The 27,023-nt window shown below is 37.4% G+C and overlaps 1 protein-coding gene across 2 annotated transcripts in view; it reads right to left on the reverse strand.

Annotated features, from left to right (window-relative positions):
• The window catches only part of PKIA (cAMP-dependent protein kinase inhibitor alpha), a 92,675-nt gene that overhangs the window by 24,642 nt on the left and 41,010 nt on the right, over positions 1 to 27,023 (reverse strand). The window contains exon 2 of one of the 2 annotated variants that reach the window (XM_062189535.1): positions 7,714 to 7,844. The exons of the other annotated variant lie outside the window; for it this stretch is intronic. The gene's annotated coding sequence lies outside the window, so the exon portion shown is untranslated. The remainder of the gene's footprint in view (positions 1 to 7,713; positions 7,845 to 27,023) is intronic. 2 annotated transcript variants of the gene reach the window in all.

Raw genomic sequence — 27,023 nt, forward strand, 5'->3', positions numbered from 1 at the left:
TAAAGGAGAACATGTGGAATTTGTCTTTCTGTGTCTGGCTTATTTCACTCAACATGATGTCCTCCAGTTAAAACCATTTTGATGCAAGTGATAGATTTCATTCTTTTATTTTAATACAGAGGAATTTACCAATTTGACAGGATTTTAACAAAGTAAAAAAAATTATTGAGAAAAAAGCCCACCAAAATCTCAAATAGAAATGAGATATTGCCAGAATTAGATGGTGTTAGTAATAAAGATTAATTATTACAAGTATACTAGAAGCTGGCTACCATTATAAACAACTTTAAATTATACTAGTTGCCCAGAGAAAGACTATCATTTAAGTGTAAGCTGTACTATTGGCAACCCTAATACTTAAGTGTTTCCCACAAACATATATACATATATATGGAGAAACATATATACATATATATATACATACATACATTTCTCCATGCGGGAGACCCGAATGAGGCTCCTGGTTCTTGGTTTATGTCTGGCACAGCTCTGGCTGTTGTGGAGATTTGGGGGAGTGAACCATCTGGTGGAAGATCCCATTCCCCATCTCTCCTTTTCTCTCTCATTCTCTCTCTCTCTCTCTGTAACTTTGACTTTCAAATAAATAAAATAAATCTTTAAAAATTTTATTTGAAAGAGAGAAATCGAGGCGGGGAAAGAGAGAGAGAGAGAGAGAAATTTTCCATCCACTGGTTCACTCCCTGAATGCTTGCAAAAGCCAGGGATACGTCAGCTTGAAGCTGGGGGCCAGGAACTCAATCCAGGTCTCCCACATAGTGGCAGGAAACCAAATGCTTGGGTCATCACTTGCTATCTCCGAGGATCATTGGCAGGAAGCTGGACTGGAAGTGCTGTGTAGTTGTACTTAATCCAGCACTCTGGTAAGAGATGTAGTCATCCAAAGCAGCATCTTAACCCACTCTGCTACAATGCCCACCTCAGAAACCTCTTCAATTTGATGTGTACTCAGAGATTCTTTGGTATTTTCCCATCATTCTCTATCTTTTTAGATCAATATTGTATTCTAGGATCATTTTATATTTTCCCTGCTCAAGTTTTGGAGTCAACTATGTCTTCAAAGGCCTCTCATTACTCTAATTGTAGAATGGTATTTAGAAACCAACTCTAAACACTAAGTAGGCTCATTTCTAATAAAGAGTAGCTACCCCAGACCCTCAGTACAGAGATGGGGTGGGGCTTGAGGGTGGTGCTGTTGCAAAGCAGCTAAGTCTGCCGCCTGCAGCACAGGTATCCCATGTGGGTGCTGGTTTGAGTACCGTGTGAATTCTGGTTTGAGTCCCAGCTGCTCCACTTCTTTTCCAGCTCTCTGCTGATATGCCTGGTAAAGCAGCAGCAGATGGTCCAAGTCTGTGGGCCCCTGCACGTATTTGGGAGACCCGGATGAAACTGCTGGCTCCTGGCTTTGGTCTGGCCCAGCCCTGGCTGTTGCGGCCATTTGGGGAGTGTACCAGTGGATGGAAGACTTTCTCTCTCTCTCTCTCTCTCTCTCTCTGTCTCTCTGTCTCTCTGCCTCTGCCTCTCCCTCTCCTCTGTGGCTGATTATCAAATAAAATTTTAAAAAATAGATTGGGGTATTACATATATTGTATATATAAAAATACGTATTTCAGTATACATATTGAAAACTATGAGCTCACCATAATATCAATAAACATCACATCATTAATATCATCCAAAACCACAGAGCTCATTCCAGTTCTTGTCTTTTGCTTATTATTTTTTTTTTAATTTGGAAGGCAGGATTGCAGAGAGAGAAGAAGATGCAAAGAAAAAGATCTTTTTAATATTTTTTAAAAGATTTATTTATTTATTTGAGAGGCAAAGTTATAGACAGAGAAAGGGAGAGACAGAGAGAGAGAGATCTTCCACCCACTGGTTCATTCCCAAAATGACTGCAACATGGCTGGGCCAGGCTGAAACCAGGAGTCATCAGGGCCCCAACCACTTGGGCCATCTTCTGCTGCTTTGCTAGGTGTATTATCAGAGAGCTGGATTGTAAATGGAGCAATCAGGACTCGAACCTGCACCTATATGGGATGCCAGCATCTCAGGTGGCAGCTTAACTCGCTATGCCACACCACTGGCCCCCTTTTCTATACTTAATCTCCCTCCTCAGACAGGGAGATACACTGATTACCATAATTTTTACTGTCCTTACTTATTGGATCAATACACATTTTAAACATATTCTTGTGCCCGCCACCTCCTATCCCATACAATGTTCTTCATACCTAGCACAGGGCATAACTCTGTATTGCATGGTTGCTGTGGCTACTTCTCGATATAAATGCAGTAAGACTTCAATATCTCAATTAGGCTCTTGTGTAGACCCCTTCCCTCCTTTCTTGTGTTCCGTTCCCAGTGCCAACCTGTTGTGGTTCCCTTTATGCCCATGTTCCCCATGGTGAAAAAGGCTCACTTGGCCTTATCTAATGGCTTTTGGACTAAATGGTTCAAGAAAGGAAGAGTCAAGAAGAGGATGAGGAAAGGGGAGTAGAAAAAGATGAAAAGAATTTTCTTTTTCTAAAGTATATTTGAAGAGGTTATTTACTTAGGAAATTATAAAGATATTATGAAGTATCAGTTGAAGAACTCAACCTAGATTATATATTATTTACATATCTGTGTATCTATTTATATGTCCTTTATCTATACATTTATCTGTATGAGAGCACTTCAGAAAGTTCATGGAAATGGAATTAAAAGATACGTTTATTGTGGTGCAGAAAATTTGAAGTCTATGCATAAGAGGAATCTTCAAAAAGTTTATGAAAAATGTGCATTATGAAAAAATTATACATTGATATCAATATTTTTGCAGTAAAATAAATGTTATCTCTTAATTCTATTTATTATGTGGTTTTGAAAACACACATGTACACTTAATTTGATGCTAGCAAAATATATGTAACAAAATATATGATATATATCTAGATATTTTAATACAGATACTTTATATAGTGTCACCTGGTAGATAACTATAGTCCATTTCTATGAAAAGATTTGCAAAATCCCCAGCTAAGAGCACTTGAGATTGTAGTTATACTGTTCTTATTCCTCTTTTGTCACTGAGCTTTTATGCCATCTATTGATCTTCAGTTGCACCCTTTTGTTGACCTGCAAATGCCATGCCTATCCCTTCTTTGTATCTGAGCAGATATGCTACAGTAGTGTCTCTCACAGGGCTGTATAAAAGCCAATGGCAGCAGAATCTAGTGAAGTGCAGGTGCCTAGGCCCATCCTGATTTTCTGTTGAGAATTTCTGTGGGTGGTAGTGGGTATCCAGACCTCACCTCAGGTGATTCTCATGCTTTTGGTATGGAAATGAAGATAAAACTCACTTTCTACAATGTCTCAATGTTCACTGTTTAAAACAGGCAGGTTTCACCAGTGGTAATTTTGTTGTTCTGGCTCTTTTGACTTTTTTATCTAACAATGAACAAAATGAAATGTAAATGCTTTCTGAGATCTTGATTGGAGGAATCTTATAGACAGATCTTTCAGAATTTGGGAAATTACAAATGCAAAGGGTTTGTGCTGAAAGAGCCTTTTAGAGAAAGAAAAATTCTGGAGGTGAGTGTGTGGGAGAGAGTTGTAAGTTTAGGGAGCAAGGCAGGAGAAACATGGAATAGGGCCATGTAGGACACAGAATGCAGTTTAATTTTTATTCTAAATGATAGCGGATTGTGAGCAATGATATTATCTGATTTATTTCTCTTTAGAAGATTATTTTTGCTACTGTACTGGTTATACTATAAATATTGGAGCAGTAGGGAAAGGAGGGAGATCAGGTGAAAAGCTGGGTCATGTTTTTGGTGAGGCAAACAATGATACTTGGAGTAGAACAGTGAGGTGCAGATGGTGAGAGGCAGATGGATTCAGGATAGATTATGAAGTTAGAGATGAAAAGAATTTATGATGATGAGGTGTAGGAATTGGCAGAGAGAATTTAGTAAAGAAAACAAGGTTTCTCATCTGAGCAATTGTATGAAAAATTACATATATATATATATATATATGTAGAGAGAGAGAGAGAGAGATAGTACAAATACATTAAAAAATGAATGTTGACTCTAAAACCAAGAGCAAAGTTACTTTGATGATGGGAGAAAGGTGGAACCAGACTAGAGCACAAGTGAAGGTTCAGCAGTCTCATTCTAATTCTGAATGTTGGTAGTATGTTTACAGATTATTCATTATCATGTGTCATAACTTTCATAGATTTGTCATAGTACTTTATGTGCATTAATTATGTAACAATATTTTAAAAAATCATCTAAGTAACAAATGTGATCCTTAGCAATTAATGATAAAAATGGGCATCCACTTCAAAATAAAATATATTTACTCATAACCTTTTGTATTATGAGGCCTTTCAACTACAAAATTCTTTCATTATTATATGAGGACCTTATGCTGTATAATAAAGCTTCCTATTTTAGGATAATTTCCCATATTTAGGTGATACTATTTCCTCATCTGTCTAGAAATTTTATTTTATTTATATTTTTTAGAAATTTTAAAAACAACTGATAATTTTATTTTCTGTTTCCAAGGGAATACAGGAAAAGAATAGAGCATGGGAGACAACCTCATAAATTGTTAATAAATACATACAAAGACAATTAGAATAGATAGCATCCTAGCTAGCTACTTAGAATTGTTATTAGTGAATACATCTGAGTATGACATGTGGATAAAAAATAAAATGCTCTAGTATGAGTACACTTCCTCCTATTTTGAAATAAGCATCATAGTGATATTTTAGAGCATTTCTTTACTGCTATATCTGGACGTGTGTGCATATAAGTATGTGTGTTAGTGTGTCTATGTGTTTTGGTTTGGTGTTGTGATAACTGCATCATGCTATACTTTACATTTCTTCCCTTAATGAAATGGCGTTTGTTCTTGGGAATGGAGAAGATAGCAAAGGCACTTTACAGAGAAGTAGCTGTAGCAGCATATGGCTATACTAACAGTGGAAAAAGTAAAAATAATGATTGTAGCAGCTAGTGATTCTGAAATTACCCATAACTATGCCATTTTTATATGACCTTAAAAGCCTGTTTTGCAAATAAAATAGTTTAGAAACTTACCTACTCCTGGCAGCTCTGCCAAGAGTTGGATCACTGGAAATGGACCTGCCCTGGAGTCGAAGGATGCCCAGGTCAGAGCCACAGATCTTATTGGCTCTAAGCTGAAAAGCCCTTCACTCAGCCCAACTTCCAAAGTGACCACTGCAGCTGAGGGGATGGTCAAGTAGGGTCAGCAACATTGCAGGCAGAACTATAAATTTCTTGTTAGAGACGCCACCTGCCTTTACCTGGCCAGCTCTCCTCCCAGGCCAGCCAAGTCATGAAAGTCAACAGAGTGCCTTCCCCTAGGAGGTTCACACCTCCCTTAGGATATACCCCATGTGAAGAGATAGGTAGGTCTGGGCCTCTTAACTTACAAGGCCTAAAGCCCACCAGATTATTATCAAGCCCCTTCTGTCAGGTTCTATTTGCCTCTCAATCAGAAAACTTCATTGTAGCTTAGACAGCACCTTTCTTAGCTCCTCTAATAATGACTCTGTCCTTTGTTCTAGGCCCTGTCTAGTGCACTTGGGCCTCATTCCTGTGTAATCATAACCTCTACTCTACCACCAATGGCTCTACTCCCAACCTGTGTGTACTGAGGGTCCTCTTCCCCACTTAATGCTGTTTAATTGTTCAAACCTGGTAAATGCCACTCTTAGGATCATTGGTTACTATCCTCATTCTGTCTTTTATGACCTTGTCTAAATATGATCAGAGTCGGCAAACTTGGAAGGCTTCCATAGCCTTGGCAACTCATGAAGACAGCCTAGGGTGGTTACTGGCGCCATAAACTAGAGTGTCAATTTGTTGGGTCAACAACAGGATCCACTGTGCACTTGCTCCTCATGTGGGATCTCTGTCCTTAATGTGCTGTACATTGTGATTTAATGCTATAACTAGTACTCAAACAGTATGTTTCACTTTGTGTTTCTATGTGGGTGCAAACTGTTGAAATCTTTATACTAAATTGATCTTCTGTATATAAAGAGAATTGAAAATGAATCTTGATGCAAATGGAAGGGGAGAGGGAGCGGGAGAGGGGAGGGTTGCGGGTGGGAGGGAAGTTATGGGGGGGGAAGCCATTGTAATCCATAAGCTGTACACTGGAAATTTATATTCATTAAATAAAAGTTAAAAAAAAAAGAAACTTACCTACTTTCTACTCATATTTTAGAAATTCAATAGTCAGTGTAATGTAGGAAATATGCTTAGAGGTAAATAATGATAAGCAAATTATAAAAATAAGTCTCCAACTGGAGAAATTGTAGGCTACATCAGTAGTCTGAGGTCCTGGCTTTAACATGAGCAATACCTCTGCCACAGACATTGATAAATATGCATCTAGGTTGGTCTTCTAATTGTCTTTAGGATCATGAAGACTCATTCATTCATTCAATAAATGTGACTGCTTACAGTTCATGTGTCAGTTACAGAAGTCTACACACTATTCTTGATCTTAGCCAAAAGGACGAGAAGTGATAGAAGTCAATACACCGATAGGGAGCAAGTGCTATACTAAACACTGAGCATACAACTGTAAATGAGAAAACTAGCTCCTGATTTCTACGTCATTATTGTCTTTTATCTTGCCATAAAATGGGATGTCCTTTCACCATAAGATTTAATCTCAAATTTTTTTTTTTTTTTTTTGGACAGGCAGAGTTAGACAGTGAGAGAGAGAGACAGAGAGAAAGGTCTTCCTCTTTGCCGTTGGTCCACCCTCCAATGGCCGCTGTGGCTGACGCGCAGTGTACGGTGCACTGTGCTGATCTGAAGCCAGGAGCCAGGTGCTTCTCCAGGTCTCCCATGCGGGTGCAGGGCCCAAGTACTTGGGCCATCCTCCACTGCACTCCTGGGCCATAGCAGAGAGCTGGACTGGAAGAGGAGCAACCGGGACAGAATCTGGCACCTCGACCGGGACTAGAAGCCGGTGTGCTGGTGCTGCAGGTGGAGGATTAGCCTATTGAGCCACAGCGCCAGCCTCTCAAATTTCAAATGAAAATTGTCAGTGGATTCTGACTTGTAAAGGTAAGTGAAAATAGGGCCTCTTCTTCACATGCCACACTTTCCTTTCTTTCATCATCTGCACTCACATGGATCATGCAAAGGGCTGGATAAAGAAGTGCCCCTAAAAAAAAAAAAAAAAAAAAAAAAGTGCCCCTAAAAAGAGCCAATCAATTTCCTCATACCATTTACTTGGACTGTTCCTCACTTTGAAAACTTGATGCCACAATGGCTCTTAATTTTGATAAGCAACTAGAGGCTCATGGGTTCACCTATGAAAATGATTTGTCTTAGAAGGAAGATACCAAAAGGGTTAATTTGCTGCTCCACATGCTTAACCTTCTGGGATCTCCACAGGCAAGGAGCTCATGAAGTGTGCTTAGTAACAATGAGCTAAAAATGGAAAAAAGCATAGTGCTGTTATTGTGTTCCTTCCCTCTAAGGCTTTGTCTGATAAACATCACAGCATCCAAGGGAATGATGAATAGCTTTCTTGTAGGGTAGGTTAGATAACCATCATTTCATCAAATAGTCATACCATATCATATCATATCCAGTTCTAACACTCTTAATTTGAAATGATTAAATGTGTGCATTTTAGTGCTCCTACCTGATTGGAAACCTTTTTGTCCTTAATTCATCGACTATATTGGATTTCTTTTTTCCTTAGAGATGATCTTCAGATTTTTATCAGACTTCACTTCATTGGGGGAAACCAGGACTTCCCAGAAAGTCAGGAAACTGAAATGGAGACACCAAGCAAAGGAAAATTGTCTGTACATAGAGTTTTCCTTTCTGACATTATCACAAGAGCACAAGTTGTATGTTGGGCTTTCAAGTCAAGCAGACTTCAACGCGAGGGCAAAAAGGGCATATTTCCTGTGCGTTTTTCTTAAAAATCACATCTAGTCTTAAAAAATCAACTAGACCACCTTTTGTTAGTTTTTACTTAGATCTTCAGGAAATTAACTTAACTAAACCAATTCATAAAATAAACACATGGACTTGTAGAAGGACACTTCACAACCATCTTTAATATGTTCTTAAGCTTTCATACACAAAAGTATTTGTGTGTATGTATGTGACAATTTTTTTGATTATGTGGTGGAGAGAGAGAAAAAATCTGTTGGTGATAATCAGTGATCTAGAAAGAGGAGCATTAGGACAAAGGGAGTGAATGAAGCAATAAAGTCCTGAGGTTGTGATTCCAAAATGATAATAACAGGCTTCTTAGTTACTAAGGAATTGGTCTTCTCCAACTGTAGTCACACCTGTGATAGGCCATCTGCCCACATAGACCACTTCATCATTAATGGAAAACAAGTGCACCATCTTTCCTTCTTTGTACCTATTGGCCATTGTTGTATAAATCATTTTTTTCTTTAAGGTCATGTTCTTTCCCCTTTGTCTGAAAACACTAGGATCCAGGAAGAGAGACGCATACTGAGCCATCATTTGGTAAATGTACCAGTGACGGTCTTATGAGGGAAATGTTTTGGGGATTATTTGAGGTTGTGTTTGCCCAAAAGCTGAACCTATGATAAGAATTTGAATGCAAAGTATTTATCTGGAGGGTCATCCCAGGAAACTCAGGATTCATGTGAACTGTGAATGGAAGCATGAAAGAAGTCAGTAGAGGTGCATCACCAACCAGGCTACCCTTCTGGTGAAGTATTGCTAGGCTTTCAGAGGAATTCTGTGAGATTCCGTAAAACTCTACTAGAGTTATCCCCCAATCAGTCCTTGAGAAAGCTTATGTGCTTATATCCCAAATTCCTGCTGTGGTTGGTTGAAAGCTATACCCAGATACATTAACTCTTGTTTTTTCTGGTCTGCCCTAAAGTAGAGAGCTATAGGTGAAAGAACAATTCTGTAAGTATGCACTGGAATGATGAGTGCTGGGGCGATTTGTGTGAAGAACTGACAGCCTGTGACACAGTGGCAGTGGGGTATTAATCATGGCTTTAAGTTCAAATGGATAATCTTAAATTCCTGAGTTAATGGTTTTCTTTTGATGTAATTAAGTATTGACATACCAATAACAATTCTCTCTATTAAATCATATTAAGGCCCTAAGCCCCTGATTTGCTAAAAATCTGTTAGAATATTTGATAGAATTCCATGGAATAATGAAAAACTATTAAGATTTCAAGTTGACCATTAACTCATTCATTCAACAAACATTTACCAAAAGCTAATGTATGCCACAGATTAAGCTAGACACCAGTGTAAATATCATTAAAATTATTATCCTGCCATCTAGAATTCATTCTATTGTGGCATCTAGATAAGTCATAATTACATCAAAAATGATTACAGGTGCCTGTTCTGTGGCAAGCAGATTAAAGCCCTGGCTTGCAGCGCCAGCATCCCATATAGTCTCCGGTTTGAGTCCAGGTTGCTTCACTACTGATCCAGCTTCCTGCTAATGTGCCTGGGGAAGCAGCAGAGGATGGCCTAAGTCCTTGGGTCCCAGCACTCATGTGGGAGACCCAGAGGAAGCTTCTGTCTCCTGGCTTCAGATCAGTTCAGCTCAGGCCATTACAACCATTTGGGGAGTGAATCAGAAGATGAAAGATCTATCTCTCTCTCTCTCTCTCTCTCTCTCTCTCTCTCTCTCCTTCTCTCTCTTTGTCTCTGCCTTTGTCTGTAACTCTTTCAAATAATAAATAAAACAAATCTTAAAAAAATGATTACAGAGTGAAATGAGAAGACACATATAGGACTTTAACTCACTCAATATGCCTGTAGTAAATGAAGACTATTAGTAGGTCCCTCTGCAGAATGCAATCCTCAAAATTAATTTGTAATGTGAAAGAGAAGTGAATTTTTTATAGTGGCAAGAAAAAGAATGGTTAAGGAACAAAACAGAAAGGAGTATCATATACAATGGGTATAAAATGTACTTAGAGGGATCTAAGAAAAGAAAACATGGAGAGGATAGTAGCAGCCAGCTAACTAATGGCTCACGTGTGTATTATAAGGATGTGGGATTTAGATCTACAGAAGACTGGAAGATTTTTTTTTTTTAATTGTAAACTTGACATTAGAAGGGAAGAAGAAAGAAAAGTTGATTTGCACAACATGATTCAGGTTTTTTTTTTTTTAATTTCTGATTTGTTTTAGAAAGATGATTTGGGAAATACTATTGGGGATTGTAGGAAAAGTGTGGTTAAAAATAAATCCCGGATACAAAACATTAGTTAATAGTCCATTAGTATAAGTCAAACAAGAAAATGGACATAAAGGGGGCCAGCACTGTGGCTCCTGGCCTGAAGTGCTGGCATCCCATATGGGCACTGGTTCAAGGCCCGATTGCTCCACTTCCAATCCAGCTCTCTGCTATGGCATGAGAAAGCAGTGGAAGATGGCTGGGGTCCTTGGGCCACTGCACACATGTGGGAGACCTGGGGGAAGCTCCTGGCTCCTGGCTTTGGATTGGCGCAGCTCCAGCCATTGCGGCCAATTGGGGAGTGAACTATAGGATGGAGGACCTCTCTCTCTCTCTCTCTCTCTCTCTCTCTCTGCCTCTTTTCTCTCTGTGTAACTCTGACTTTCAAATATAATAAATAAAATCTTTAAAAAAGAAAAAGAAAATGTATATAGAGTTCATGACTGATTGTTCTTCAGTACTTGAAAAATGTTATGACAACACGTCTAGCTTCCATAGCATCAGAACAGAAATTAACTATTATTAAAATCAGCATTTCTGGGACTGGCACCATGGGTTAAGCCACTGCCTGCCATGCCAACATCCCATATGGGCACTGGATCCAGTCCTGACTGCTCTACTTCTGATCCAGCTCCCTGTTATTGTATCTGCAAAATCAGTGGAGGTTGGCCCACGGATGGGCCCCTGCACCCACATGGGAGATTTGGATGAAACTCCTGGATCCTGGTTTTAGCCTACCCCAATTCTGGCTGTTGTGGCCATTTAGGGAGAGAATCAGCAGATGGGAGATCTCTCTCTCTCTCTCTCTCTCTCCCTCTGTCTCTGTAACTCTGCATTTCAAATAAATAATGAATAAATCTTTAATAAATCAACATTTCTATATGTAAAATGCATTATTTATCTCTATATTCCACATTTTTTTCTCTGTATTTTTCATTAATTTCATTATGCTATGTCTTGAAAAGGATATCTTTAATTACAGTGTTTAGAGTTTGCTCAAGTTGTTGAATCTGTAGGTTTATATCTTTTGCCAAATGTGGGACCTTTTCAGTAATTATTTTTCAAATACATTTTCAGTCTCACTTGATCTCTCTTTTCATTCTGAAATTTTGAAGAAAAGTTAGTCTTTTTAAAATTGTTCTACAATTTCCGGAGATCTTGTTCTACACACTAGGAAGTCTATTTTTTGCTGCAAAATTTGGTAAATTCTATTTTTTAAAAAGATTTATTTACTTAAAAGGTATATTTACACAAAGAGATGGAGAGACAAGAGAGAGAGAGAGAGAGATCTTCCATCTGCTGATTCACTCCCCAAATGGCTACAAGAGCTGGGGCTGGGCCAGGCCAAAGCCAGGAGCTTGGAATTTCATCTGGGTCTCCCATGTGGGTGCAGGGGCTCAAGGCTTTGAGCCATCTTCCATTGTATTCCCAGGTACATTAGAAAGGGAGCTGGATCAGAAGTGAAGCAGCCTGGAAACTTGAACCAATGTCCATATAGGATGCTGACATTGCAGGCAGCTTAACCTACTGTACCACAACGCCAACATCTGATAAATTCTATTGATTTGCACGGATTTTATACTACGTAATCTTCACCTTACTCAATGAGGTCTTTATTTTGAGCCTATCCATTGAGGTCTTTATTTTGATCATTTTAGTTTTCAGCTATCATTTCTGCTTGTTTTTATGTTTATAACTCCTATAATTTTTGCTTACATTTTATATTTTTTCATTCATTTCAGTAATTACATAATTATTTGTTGGAACATTTATGAGATAGTTTAATTAAAATCCTTTTCATATAATGCCACAGCTGATTTTTCTCAGTGTTGATATATATATAGATTGTCTTTTATCATTCATTTTGTGTTTTCCTGGCTCTTGGAAATGATGAGTAATTTTCAGTTATATTCTGAATGTTGTGACTATTATAGACATTGGATCCTATTTTTGTTTGTTTGTTTGTTTGTTTTTTAAAAGGAATTTTCCCTAGACTGAGGTTGGTGAAAACATACTTTTCACTGGGCTCTCCTGATACTACATGTGATACTGCCTCACGTGGCCTTTCTGCACACAGATGAGATGCAAGTTCAGTTCTCCATTTGGCTTTGCTTGACACCTTTCCAAAGAAAGTTGGGGTTACTCAGATCATCTTATTTCTTACGAGTCAGAGTAGAAACTCAGCTCCCTATAAGGCTTCCTGACCCCAGGAGAGGGAAAAGTGAAATGTCAACTGTCTTCCTTCCTACCACTTATTCCATTTATTTTTTGCAACGTTTGGGTAGAGCTTAGCTTCTTACTGCACCCTATTTACACCATGTATAGGGGAAAGTGGAATGTCAGTTAGCTCCAACTTGCATCGTAATGTAATTGATGTTAAGTAGAGCTGGAAGCTAAGTTTCCCGTTGGTCCCCATAACTGTGTTTGTGGAGCTTAGTGGTAACTAGCCCTTTATGGACTTGCCACTTTAAGTCTCCTTCCTCAGCAGGGGCTCAGCTCACCACTGGACCATGCTGAAACAACCCTGTTGGAGGAATCAGAGTGCTGACTGATTGTAAAGAGGGCAGAAGGGGGTGAGGTGGCAGATCAACTCTTCTCTTGATTTTGCTGAAAACAAAGGAACAGGATGCAATTGTTCATTAGTGTTTGGCTAGAGTAGTTCGTGTAATGACAATTTTCTGATGTCAGCAGCCCCTTTCCTCACACTTTGGCCAAAGAGAACATACTTTACTTGAAAATTTTTAAACTATGTCTGTTGGGGTGATGGATGAGAGGTTCCTGTTAGGGAGTCTGGAATATATGAGAAGCAATAACAAAATATGGAACTCACTGTTTTGTCATTTCTCTGAAGTTCCAAGGTTCTTAATAACTCTACCTTCTAATTTTTGACTTTCAGTGTCTCCTATTTTATTTTCTGTGTTAAGATCAAGATTTTAATTGTAAGTGGGAAGACTTGAAAGAAATGATGATACTCCATCTTGTCAGAACTGGAAACCTGGAGGTCAATTGATGTTAAAAAGTGGTGCTGGACATAAACAGAAGCTTGATAATATACACTATGCTCTTTAGGAATTATTCTGCTAGATAATGTGGATTCTCAAGGCTTAACACAATTGTTACAATCTGATTATTTGATTTTCACACTTAAGAGTCAAGTGTTCCTTGGAGTTGAAATTTAAGGTAAGCAAGAGAATAAGGCTAGAATGATCTGTGTAGTAATGAATTTAAGTTGAATACATCAATAAAAAACTCAAGCTTAGCTTAAAATAGATAATATGGCTAATACATGGATATTATCAATATCCATTTGTGTGCATATAATTAGTATATATGCACACATTTCTTTACTTAGTCATCTGAAAAGATTTAGAAGCAGTCACACCTAGCACCCAGATTGGTGTCTAGTACCATTCTCCAATAAAATGAATGAGACTTTCTTGGAGAAAATGTCAATTCTAGGACTAGGGTAGGAAATGTAAAAGATTAGTCTACACTATCTTTTAGTATTAGAAAATAGAAAGTTTCTTTAAAAAATGAGGTGACGTTGAGTGCCATGACAAAGTAGTACAGAAGTCAAATGAAAAGGCACTCAGCATAATGATTTAATTCCAAAAAGTACAATATGGAAATGGAAAAAAGGAATAACCTAACAGTGGACACACCTGACAACCATTACGTCAGCCTGATGACTAAGGCTGACATCAGCAGTCCTAAGTCATGTTGATAGAATGTACCCTGAAGTGATGTGACAAAATGGCTCTCATCTCTGTGGTCTTTCTCTTTAAAACATATAATCTCAATATTATCATGAGAAAAACATTGCATTCCAATGTGTGGCATCCTACAAAATTCCCTACTGGTAGTATTCAAAATCATCAAGTTCTTCAAAAATAAGGAAAGACTGAGAAATTGTTAAAACCAAGGGGAGCCCAAGGGATACAGTGACTAAATAGAATGTGGTAGCCTGCAGAAATCCTGGAGAATGAAAAGAACATTAGGTGGAAACTAAGGAAATACGACTGAAATATGGGCTGTACTGATTAAGCTTAATGATGATGTATCAGTATTAGTTCACTGACTATAACAAATGGAACAGAGTATGTTGTCAATAGTAAAGGAAGATGGGTATAATGCATATTGGAAATCTCTGAACTATCTTACTATCTTGTCAACTTTTCTGTAAGATTAAACCTATTCTGAAAAAGAAATCCTGTTTTAAAAAGTCAAGTGTCTTTTACACCACAGAAATAAAAAGAATCATCAGAAATTACTACAAGGACTTGTATGCCAGCAAACAGGGAAATCTATCAGAAATGGACAGATTCTTGGACACATACAACCTACCTAAATTGAGCCAGGAAGACATAGAAAACCTAAACAGACCCATAACTGAGACAGAAATTGAAACAGTAATAAAGGCCCTCCCAACAAAGAAAAGCCCAGGACCAGATGGATTCACTGCTGAGTTCTACCAGACATTTAGAGAAGAACTAACTCCAATTCTTCTCAAACTATTCAAAACAATCGAAAAAGAGGGAATCCTCCCAAATTCTTTCTATGAAGCCACCATCACCTTAATTCCTAAGCCAGAAAAAGATGCAACATTGAAAGAGAATTACAGACCAATATCCCTGATGAACATAGATGCAAAAATACTCAATAAAATTCTGGCCAATAGAATGCAACAACACATCAGAAAGATCATCCACCCAGACCAAGTGGGATTTATCCCTGGTATGCAGGGATGGTTCAACATTCGCAAAACAATCAACGTAATACACTACATTAACAGACTGCAGAAGAAAAACCATATGATTCTATCAATAGACGCAGAGAAAGCATTTGATAAAATACAACACCCTTTCCTGATGAAAACTCTAAGCAAGCTGGGTATGGAAGGAACATTCCTCAATACAATCAAAGCAATATATGAAAAACCCACAGCCAACATCCTATTAAATGGGGAAAAGTTGGAAGCATTTCCGCTGAGATCTGGTACCAGACAGGGATGCCCACTCTCACCACTGCTATTCAATATAGTTCTGGAAGTTTTGGCCAGAGCTATTAGGCAAGAAAAAGAAATTAAAGGGATACAAATTGGGAAGGACGAACTCAAACTATCCCTCTTTGCAGATGATATGATTCTTTATTTAGGGGACCCAAAGAACTCTACTAAGAGACTGCTGGAACTCATCGAAGAGTTTGGCAAAGTAGCAGGATATAAAATCAATGCGCAAAAATCAACAGCCTTTGTATACACAGGCAATGCCACGGCTGAGGAAGAACTTCTAAGATCAATCCCATTCACAATAGCTACAAAAACAATCAAATACCTTGGAATAAACTTAACCAAAGACGTTAAAGATCTCTACGATGAAAACTACAAAACCTTACAGAAAGAAATAGAAGAGGATACCAAAAAATGGAGAAATCTTCCATGCTCATGGATTGGAAGAATCAATATCATCAAAATATCTATTCTCCCAAAAGCAATTTATACATTTAATGCAATACCAATCAAGATACCAAAGACATTCTTCTCAGATCTGGAAAAAATGATGCTGAAATTCATATGGAGACACAGAAGACCTCGAATAGCCAAAGCAATCCTGTACAACAAAAACAAAGCCGGAGGCATCACAATACCTGATTTCAGGACATACTACAGGGCAGTTGTTATCAAAACAGCATGGTACTGGTACAGAAACAGATGGATAGACCAATGGAACAGAATAGAAACACCAGAAATCAATCCAAACATCTACAGCCAACTTACATTTGACCAAAGATCCAAATCTAATCCCTGGAATAAGGACAGTCTATTCAATAAATGGTGCTGGGAAAATTGGATTTCCACGTGCAGAAGCTTGAAGCAAGACCCGTACTTATCACCTTACACAAAAATTCACTCAACATGGATTAAAGACTTAAATCTACGACCTGAAACCATCAAATTATTAGAGAGCATTGGAGAAACCCTGTAAGATATAGGCACAGGCAAAGACTTCTTGGAAAATACTCCAGCAGCACAGGCAGTCAAAACCAAAATTAACATTTGGGATTGCATCAAATTGAGAAGTTTCTGTACTTCAAAAGAAACAGTCAGGAAAGTGAAGAGGAAACCAACAGAATGGGAAAAAATATTTGCAAACTATACTACAGATAAAGGGTTGATAACCAGAATCTACAAAGAAATCAAGAAAATCCACAACAACAAAACAAACAACCCACTTAAGAGATGGGCCAAGGACCTCAATAGACATTTTTCGAAAGAGGAAATCCAAATGGCCAACAGACACATGAAAAAATGTTCAAGATCACTAGCAATCAGAGAAATGTAAATCAAAAGCACAATGAGGTTCCATCTCACCCCGATGAGAATGGCTCACATTCAGATATCTACCAACAGCAGATGCTGGAGAGGATGTGGGGAAAAAGGGACACTAACCCACTGTTGGTGGGAATGCAAACTGGTTAAGCCACTATGGAAGTTTGTCTGGAGATTCCTCAGAAACCTGAACATAACCCTACCATACAACCCAGCCATCCCACTCCTTGGAATTTACCCAAAGGAAATTAATTTGGCAAATAAAAAAGCCATCTGCACATTAATGTTTATTGCAGCTCAATTCACAATAGCTAAGACCTGGAACCAACCCAAATGCCCATCAACAGTAAACTGGATAAAGAAATTATGGGATATGTACTCCATAGAATACTATACAGCAGTAAGAAACAACGAAACCCGGTCATTTGCAACAAGATGGAGCAATCTGGAAAACATCATGCTGAGTGAATTAAGCCAGTCCCAAAGAGACAAATATCATTTGTTTTCCCTGATCGGTGACAACTGAGCACCAAAGGGGAAACCTGTTGAAGTGAAATGAACACTATAAGAAACAATGACCTGATCAGCTCTTGTCCTGACTCTAGATGTACAATGTAATACTTTATCCTTTTTAGTATTTGTTATTGTTGTTGTTGTTGTTCTAGTACTAGTGGTTGAACTCTGTAATTAACACACAATTATTTTTAGGTGTTTAAATTTTAACTGAAAAGTGATCCCTGTTAAATTTAAGAATGGAAAAAGAGAGGGAGGAGATGTACAATTTGGGACATGCTCAATCGGACTTGCCGCAAATGGTGGAGTTAGAAATGTGCCAGGAAATTCCAACACAATCCCATCAAGGTGGCATGTACCAATGCCATCTCACTAGTCCAAGTGATCAATTTCAGCTCCCAATTGATGGCTCTGATAGGTCTAAGAGTCAAAGGGATCACACAAACAAGACAAGTGTCTGCTAATACTAACTGATAGAATCAGAAAGGGAGAGAAGGATCCAACATGGGAAGCGGGATACACAGCAGACTCATAGGATGGCAGATGTCCTAAACAACACTCTGGCCTCAGAATCAGCCCTTAAGGCATTCGGATCTGGCTGAAGAGCCCATGAGAGTATTGTAGGCATGGAAAGCCAAGATACCATGGAAAAAAAAAAAAAGACCTAAATGAAAGATCTCTGTGAGTGAGATCCCAGTGGAAACAACGGGGCCATCAAAGAAGGAGGTACCTTTCTCTGCAGGGAGGAGAGAACTTCCACTTTGACTATGACCCTATCGGAATAAGATCAAAGTCAGCGAACTCTAAAGGCTTCCATAGCCCTGACAACTCATGAATAGAGCCTAGGGAGATTACTGACGCCATGAACAGGAGTGTCAAATTGTTAAGTCAGCAACAGGAGTCACTGTGTACTTACACCCCATGTGGGATCTGTTCTTAATGTGTTGTCTAATGTGAAGTGATGCTATAACTAGTACTGAAACAGTATTTTTATACTTTGTGTTTCTGTGTGGGTACAAATTGATGAGGTCTTTACTAATTATATACTGAATTGATCTTCTGTATATAAAGATAATCGGAAATGAAAAAAAAACCTGGTGTTAAATTGGAAATGGCATAGAAAATTAATTAATTTTTAAAAAAATATCATGTAGGATCTCTGTCTTTAATCTGCTGTACACTGTTATATAATGCTATATATAACTAGTACTCCAACGGTAGTTTTTTCACTTTGTGTTGCTATATGGGGCAAACTGTTGAAATCTTTACCTAATATATACTAAACTGATCTTCTGTATATAAAGAGAATTGAAAATGAATCTTGATGTGAATGGGAGGGGAGAGGGAGGGGGAAGGGGGAGGGTTGCGGGTGGGAGGGAGGTTATGGGAGGGGGGAAGCCATTGTAACCCTTAAGCTGTAGTTTGGAAATTTATATTCATTAAATAAAAGTTTAATAAATGAAAAAAAAAAGTCAAGTGTCTTTTGTTTATATTTCTGTATTCCTTAATGAATGTTTAAATTTTCTTGACCTTGCTGATACTGATATAGAAAAAAACTAAACCCTAAAAGTGTTAATATGCAACCAATATGCAGTCCAATATGCAACCACTCTTGGTATCAACTTTTTTGGAAGAACCCACTGAATAAGTCACAGAAAACTCTCTTTAAATGCTGAATTCAAGCTCAGTGCTTCTTTTGATTTGATTAATGTGTGTGATGGGCCTGATTCCACTTTGGAGGCAACAATTCTCTTAAATATTGAGTATAAGCAATGTTTAATGAATGGCAAGATATTAATACAAGATACTGTATTAACTCTAGTGTATTTTACAATTTCAAAATAATATATTGTTATTTCAGTCTACAAATGTTTCATTATTACACATTTTCTACTCACCTTTTCACAGGGATATAATAATAATCAACTTAAATGGAAAACTGACTGGTTTGATGCTTGGTTGTCTTTGATACTAGTATGTGTGTTTCTTTTGCAAATTCTTTCATGGCAAAAAAAAAAAAACACAAAAACAAACAAACAAACAAAAAAAGTGCCAGCGTCGTGGCTCACTAGGCTAATCCTCCGCCTGTGGCGCCAGCATCCCGGGTTCTAGTCCCGGTCTGGGCGCCAGATTCTGTCCTGGTTGCTCCTCTTCCAATCCAGCTCTTTGCTGTGGCCCAGGAAGGCAGTGGAGGATGGCCCAGGTCCTTGGGCCCTGCACCCGCATGGGAGACCAGGAGGAAGCACCTGGCTCCTGGCTCCAGATCAGCACAGCACGCCAGCCATAGCAGCCACTTGGGGGGGTGACCCAATGGAAGGAAGACTCTTCTCTCTCTCTCTCTCTCACTGTCTAACTCTGCCTGTCAAAAAAACAAAACAAAAAAAATTCCTTCATGGAAAAAATTGATCTCCACAGGGGAGACTGTTGCCGCAGTCGATGCCTAAGAACTATATGGGATATAGCTTTATAACTAGACTTAGGAAGATCTTATTCACAGATACAATAGAAAAAGTTGCTTTGCTTTCTGTCTATTCAAAGGACACTCACCACAGTACTTTTTGTACTCAGGAAGTTTCCACAATTACAGACTATGTAATTGTAGGTCAACATTCTATCTTTATTGTGGCTAATTCACAGAGTTGTTATTAGTGCAAAATATAAAAATCATCAGAGAATTTTGTCTTAAACTTTAAAAATTATTAAATTAAGATATTCAATACATTTTTCTTTTGTGATCTTTTTCAAAACAGAGCAATTCTACCTATGCTGACTCTGGGCATGTAAGTGAGTCGGTCATTTTTCTTTTATTGTTTTTATCTCTTCCACCATATCATAGTTTATCATTCTCTCATGCCATCAAGTTTTATTAGTTAAATAATTACTTATTGGACATCTATGTAACGCAATCACAAAAGGCATAAATCTAATCTGGGTTGCACTGGACAGTAATAAACTCAGTTAAAAATCTCTGCTGATAGCAAACATAACTCAGTTTATAAGAAATTGTATTTCCTTATGGAGACTCACAGAGCCAGGAAAACACAAGAGCTAACAGTAATTGAAAGGTAATAAAATTATTAACCATATATTGAGTATCTGCTTTGTACCTGGCTCTGTAGAAGAAATCTATAAACATATCAGACAATCCTCAAGTAATCCTAAACTCTTTCAAGAGTTTGAAGACTGATATATTCAGAATCTCCATCTTACAGGAGAAAATTACAGTTTGTAGGTATTGTTTCTTGCTTAAAGTTATATGATGTAAAAGCAGCTGAACTAGAATTAGAATTTTAGAATTTATAGTGCCAGTCTGTGCTCTTAATCAAAATAAGTGAGTCTCTCTCTCTCTCTCGCTCTCTCTGTCTCTGTGTGTGTGCATGCTTTGTGTGTGTGTATGTGAGAAATAGGGAGAGAGAGGGAGAGAGACTTTAATAGAATATTTATGAGGCATGGCAAGAACACTAAATACTCTAAATACCAATAATTTCTTAACTATGCAAACAATTGTTTAACTTGAAAGGCTTCCAGAAGTTGAGTACAAATTTTACACTTACATAAGATGATTATAACAAAAGGCCAAAGATAAATTCAATAACTGAAGGGTTCTTAAAATATTGTATGAGTTTGTATCAGTATGGCTTCATAATCTGGATAATAGGAGACTTAAGAAATTGGTAGGTGCACCAGCAGATTCATTTGTTATCATTTTTGTGAAGGCCAATACAATGATGAAAATGAGAATGTGGAAAAGAATGGATAGCAATTTTAGGTAATTTACTCAACCTTTATTCCAGGAAAAATAAACAAAATATAATTTGAAATGAGTCTTTTAAAAACATGTCAGTGCACAATGGTCTTTTTCTACCACATAACTTGAAAACATGAACTGTTAAACCATTATTATCTTTCCTGATAATAGAATTGCATTTTGTCTTAAATGTCTTCTCTCAATCTTTTCTGCCTCTTCATATCTTATGCCTAGGTAGCTGGAGGAAAACCATGTGACTGTGGTAGTTAATATATATAAATATATTACTATAATTTTAATGATCTGTGATTATTTTAAAATTGGCTGCATGAGTGAAATAGACATCTCATTTTATTATTATTATTTTTTCTTTGACAGGTAGAGTTATAGACAGTGTGAGAGAGAGAGACAGAGAGAAATGTGTTCCTTCCGTTGGTTCACTCCCCAAATGGCCACTACTGCCGGCGCTGTGCCGATCTGAAGCCAGGAGCCAGGTGCTTCCTCCTGGTCTCCCATGTGGGTGCAGGGGCCCAAGCACTTGGGCCATCCTCCACTGCCCTTCCGGGCCACAGCAGAGAGCTGAATTGGAAGAGGAATGACCAGGACTAGAACCCAGTGCCCACATGGGATGCCGGTGCTGCAGGTGGAGGATTAACCAAGTGAGCCACGGCGCCGGGCCCTTATTATTGTTTGTAGCCCTTCTTCCCTCCCTCTTTCTTTCTTAGAATTATATTCTTAGAATTGTATCTATGAACTACATTGAATCTGTTCTTTTTATAGTAAATATCATGTTAACATGAAAAAACCATGTGACGGAAAATTGTTATCCCAATAAATTAGTGACTACCATCCAAATAGACTTTTTAGAAAGAATTATTTAATTTGAAAGCCAGAGTGACAGAGAAGGAGTGAGAGGAAGGGAGAGAAGGAGAGAGAGAACTTCCATCTGCTGGTTCACCAAATGGCCACATCTGGTGCAGTCAAAGCCAGGAGGAAGAACCTCCATCTGGGTCTCCCACATGATTGGCAGGAACCCAAGAACTTGAGCCATATTCCTCTGCTTTCCCAGGCACATTACCAGGGCACTGGATTAGAAGCAGAGCAGCTGGAACTCCAACTGACACTCCGATATGGGAATACCCACACCACTGGCAGCAGCTTGATCAGCTGCACCACTCACTGGTGATCAATAAGCACAAAGTCCTTGCCCTTAAGCAAATGCCCCAGATGATGGGAGACATGAGACAACAATAAAACAAATTTCATTTAATGAAAGAAATAAAATAGGATAATTGGATAGAAAGACACTAAAGAGGGACGTCTCTGTGAAAATGTAAGAAAGTGGGATTGGAAATGAAACTGAAACCATCGGAGGTAAATATAGCTAGGCAAGAAGGTTCAGCAAATACAAAGCAACAGACAGCTGTAACCTTGCTGCATTTCAAAGCTTGGAAAAGGAAAGTGTGGGGAACAAGATGGAAGCTGGGAAAGATGCTGGAGCTGGCGAGAGCACATGGTGCTTCTAAGTCTTGCAAATTAGTCTTTTCAGCATCTTCAATACATAGGCCAATTATATGATCCAATTTCTGCTATGATATGATTGCTTTGACAGTCTCGAACCATAAACAAAATGGCTGTGTGTTTATGAAGAGTGGATTGAGGATAATACATTTTAAAAAGCTTCACAGAGTCGTAAGTCACTGGTTCACTAGTTATTAATATTGGTTCCAACTATGCTGCATTAATATAAGTTTGATGATACTAGGATCTTGGGATATATTAAATTATAAAAAACACAACTTTTTTCAAGCTATCGTGACTTTTTAAATTCCCAGTCTTGTTCAGAGTTCAGGAATGTTATTTTATAACTGGGCTGGATGAGAGATTCAGAATAGAAAAAAGGTCTGACATTTGGTTTCTATCTATTCTCCCTTTCAATAGGAGCAATAATGGGTGTGTGGGGGTGATTATTCTGTTGGTGATGCATTGCTTAAATATTAGAACTAATTCAATGTGATAAATATTTGCTGAGAAACCTACATATGTTAAGTACATAGCTGAGAATAGGGATACACAGGAAATAATTACAAATGAAAAGAGTTGTTACTAATATGATTTAGATGCTATGCTAATGCTTAACATGCATTATCTCATGTTACGTTAATTCACACAGTAATCCTAGGAAGAAGCTAAATTTATTATTCCATTTTCTAGATGAGAGATTTGATGCTTTTAAAGGCTTTAACTGAGTTTTTGCAGTAAGGTTACGCAGCTAGTCAGGAGAGTAGGCAGAATTTGAATTCAGAAGAACTCAAGGTACTGCCAACTCTATTAACCAGCATGTTCTGCTGCCTGCAAGGTACAACTTTGGGTACAACTGAGTCTAAGAGTGCCTTACACAAACTGACCACATAGGAAGGTCTGGGTCACATGAGATGCACTTGGAGTAAAGAAGATTGTGAGGGAAGATCACAAAATATGCTTTGTTTCCTGAGGAGAAGCCACAGAAAGGAATTGGCCTAGGCCAGTGGCGTAAATTCATAACATGACATTGAGGAGCAAGAAGCATTGTTTCTTTTTCATCTTATAATTAGTAAACCACGTAATTTACAATATCAGAAAGAAATTATAGTATCATGGACAAGTTATAGACACATCTTAGCTTGAATCTTGGATATATATAAAGTGTACAGTATAACACTGACACCTAGATATAGTTAAATTGGTTTTTATTTCTCTTTAGCCTTGAAGCAAAATAGTTTTCCTAAATGTAAAATTTAGGAATGTCTTCAGAGAAACTATTTAAGGCCTTCTATCTCAGAGGAAAGAAAATTTTCAAAAGATGTACCAGCAGAACAAGTCCAGCCACAATCATTTTGTGAGATTTGTACTGATATACTAATCTTCCTTTTCTGTATTCATGCATTTTTCTGGAAGAAAAAAGGCTCATAGTGTCCATCTATTCTCAAAGAGATAAAGACCCACACTGATAAGATGGAAAGAACTTTGCCCTGGAATTAAATCAATTTTGGTTTTGCAACTTAATCTGTTTAGGTAGCATTCTTAATCTTTCTGAGCCTGTTTTCTAACTACAAATGGTGACAAAAAACACTATCACAGAGGAATGTGCTTAAATTAAATAGAGAATATCAAATCCTGTTTATCCTTCAAGACTGATGGAACATACCTAATACATATTAAGCAATCCAGGAATAGTCTCTCTCCTTGAAGAGGATGAAACATATTCTCATGTTCTCCATGGTTTTTCTTAGTCAAGGGCATAGTTAATTAAAATTATTTTTATTCTTTCACAGTCCATCTGCTTTCTCAATATATTCTCCTAGATGAATTAAGTCTCAATATTAGTAAGATTAATCACTTTGGCTATTACTATTCATATGCTTAAGATTTTTCTATGCACAGTAAATCATCCTTCAAAGAAACAGCTAAGCTGACTGTCAGATTTCAATGAGATATAAATATCTTAATTAGAATTAACTTTCAAAGAAGAGGAGAGCAATGATTCAAGACACAGATAGGAAAACCTTTTCTTTTCTGTACAAAATGTTATTGCTGTTTGTTTTGGTGGGGGAAAAAGACAGCTTTCAGTCAGTCTAATTTATACTTCATGATTAGTTTAAAAGAAAGTGTCACATAACTTTAGAGTGACAAATAAAACAGTTTTCTTTAAAGAATAATGCAGCTTTACAAATGTCCTTTTATGAAAGTAACAGAAGGAAGCAGTATTTTGCTTGCAAGTTCCCAATTCTGCTCTAGTTATAAAAGCTAATAACTAAATGCCAGTAAAATCATTATGCCTGATGTAGCAGTCAGGAAATGATTTGTGAATCCATAATAGAAAGTTACAAAAACAATAATCACAGAAGTCAAATGATGTCAAACATATGTAAATATATATATATATATACATATATATAGAATTATAAATGACCTTTGGAGACCAATTACAATATTCCTTAAGATTTGTGAGACTTATTTTTATTTAAATGTAGAACACAAAGATATATGAGCTAGGTAATCATGTTGGTACCATGATGAAACCAAAGAAGTTTTTGTGGATCATATAAATGATAGGAATGAATAAAAGTTTACCAGAAGAACTAATCAAATTATTAGAATTTCATTTCTACATTAGTATAAGTAAATCAAATTAGGTTTTCTTGACTACATTTATAATAACTACAGAAGAAAAAAATTACATTTTTGTTAAAGATGTTGTTGATTTGTTTTGCCAGAAAATAAAACACTAAAGCAGGCAGGATGGGGGGGGGGGGGCAGGTATCTGTGGATGGGGGAAAATTGCATCACAGTCTCTATCCACATGACATAGGCATTTAGTTTAGATTTTAAAGAGAACTTGAGATCAGTCATTTCAGCACATATACAAAACAGTCATGTTCCAACATGAAGAGATCAATAGATACCAGTTTATTTTTTTCTAAACTTCAGGAAGAAATCACCCTTCAGCTTTCCTTAAAACCTTATTTTTCCAGTTCTTTCTCAAGGGCTACTTGAGCAAGACTTAAGAAAACAATTCAGGGCGATCTCCTTGCCATGGTAACTTTTCAGTCTCCCCACCAGTGTCTGTCCCTTCTCTCTTAAAGAAAAAATCCAACCATCAGGTCAGGGACCTCTTCCCATTTCATTGCTGATAACTCTACGATGTTGATATTTTGACCGTGTTACAGCACTGATAGTACACACTCTCTAGGGCAGGTATATGTGATATTTAAGTGAAAGAATTCCCATGAAATATTTAACATAATTCTTAACACAGTATGAATATTTGGTACCTTGCACTATTACCACGTTATTCACATTAAGACTAATCTTTGCTGGTTCACATTACTTAATGATTTTGTTTCTTTAAACATACTCGTGTTCTTTGTCTACAACAGGAGAAAAGGAAATAAACATTTGTTGATTATCTGTGCTGAGAGGCAGTGCGTGGTAATGAATTAGTGGGACTCACTGCTGAAACTGACATGGGCTTGAATTCCATCCCTGCCCCTTACTTAAACCTATCTATACCTCAGTTTCTTTCCCATTATTGGAGCTAACAGATTTCTAGAACACTTTAGGCATAATAAATAACTAAAATAGCATTTTGATGCAGAAGAGGCTTTCATTATTTTATTTAATGCAAAATACTAGTTGATTGCATTTTGTTTAGAGACTCAAACAGTTCTGTTTCCCCTCACTTAAAATGAATGAACAATTGTACACAGCATTGGTTATTTGAGGTTTTTGCTCATACAAAACCAGTCAAAACCTAGAGTTGGCATAACTACCTTAGAAAAATTGTTAGAAAATAAAGAATTGTAGCCCTTTTTGTAATGCAGACTTTACCATCCTGGAGAAGGTCAAGCAACATTTTGATGTGGCCAAAATAAAACTATGTGCTTCCATAATGATGTTTCCACCAGGTTTTGGTTTGATTGGTATTGAAATTTCTGATATTCCCCATCACAGACAGTACTAGCTGCAAGGGAATTTTCATGTGAAGACTTTTAGTCACCTATCTGTTAAATGGGTGTGTTAATATCATTTCTAACAAGAGCATTAGGAAGATTGAGTAAGAAAACATAAATAAAGCCCTTTAGCACCTGAGAGCCAAATAATAAAACTTTCAGCTCTTTCTTTCCTTCTCTCCTCATTCCCTTGCTTGCCCTGAGTTCTCTTTTTGCTGCATGTCTCCAAAACTGAAATCATTTTAATGCATTTATTTATTCATTCTCATATAGCTTCTAGGAAAATAAAGCCTAATAAATTATTGAGAGAACAGTGCCAGTATCAATGTATTTTGATAAACTAATTTGTCCAGATATATAACTATTTGATTCTCCTTTTTCTACTAGTTTCTCTTATCCATATGCACAAATTGGGCCCTAAAAAATTACCTAAGGTGTTATTTGAGATATAATTATCTTTTGTAGTTTTTCCAAAACTAAAGTATACCTCTTCTTTAATACTCTCCAAAGGTGGCTTCTAATTACTTGTCATATTAATTAATTTTTCTTTGCTTTTCCTCAGATTATTATTATTTTTTGACAGACAGAGTGGATAGTGAGAGAGACAGAGAGAAAGGTCTTCTTTTTTGCCGCTGGTTCACCCTCCAATGGCCGCTGCGGCCAGCGT

This window comes from Lepus europaeus, chromosome 4 (assembly GCF_033115175.1).
Source record: "Lepus europaeus isolate LE1 chromosome 4, mLepTim1.pri, whole genome shotgun sequence".
Lineage (NCBI taxonomy): Eukaryota > Metazoa > Chordata > Mammalia > Lagomorpha > Leporidae > Lepus > Lepus europaeus.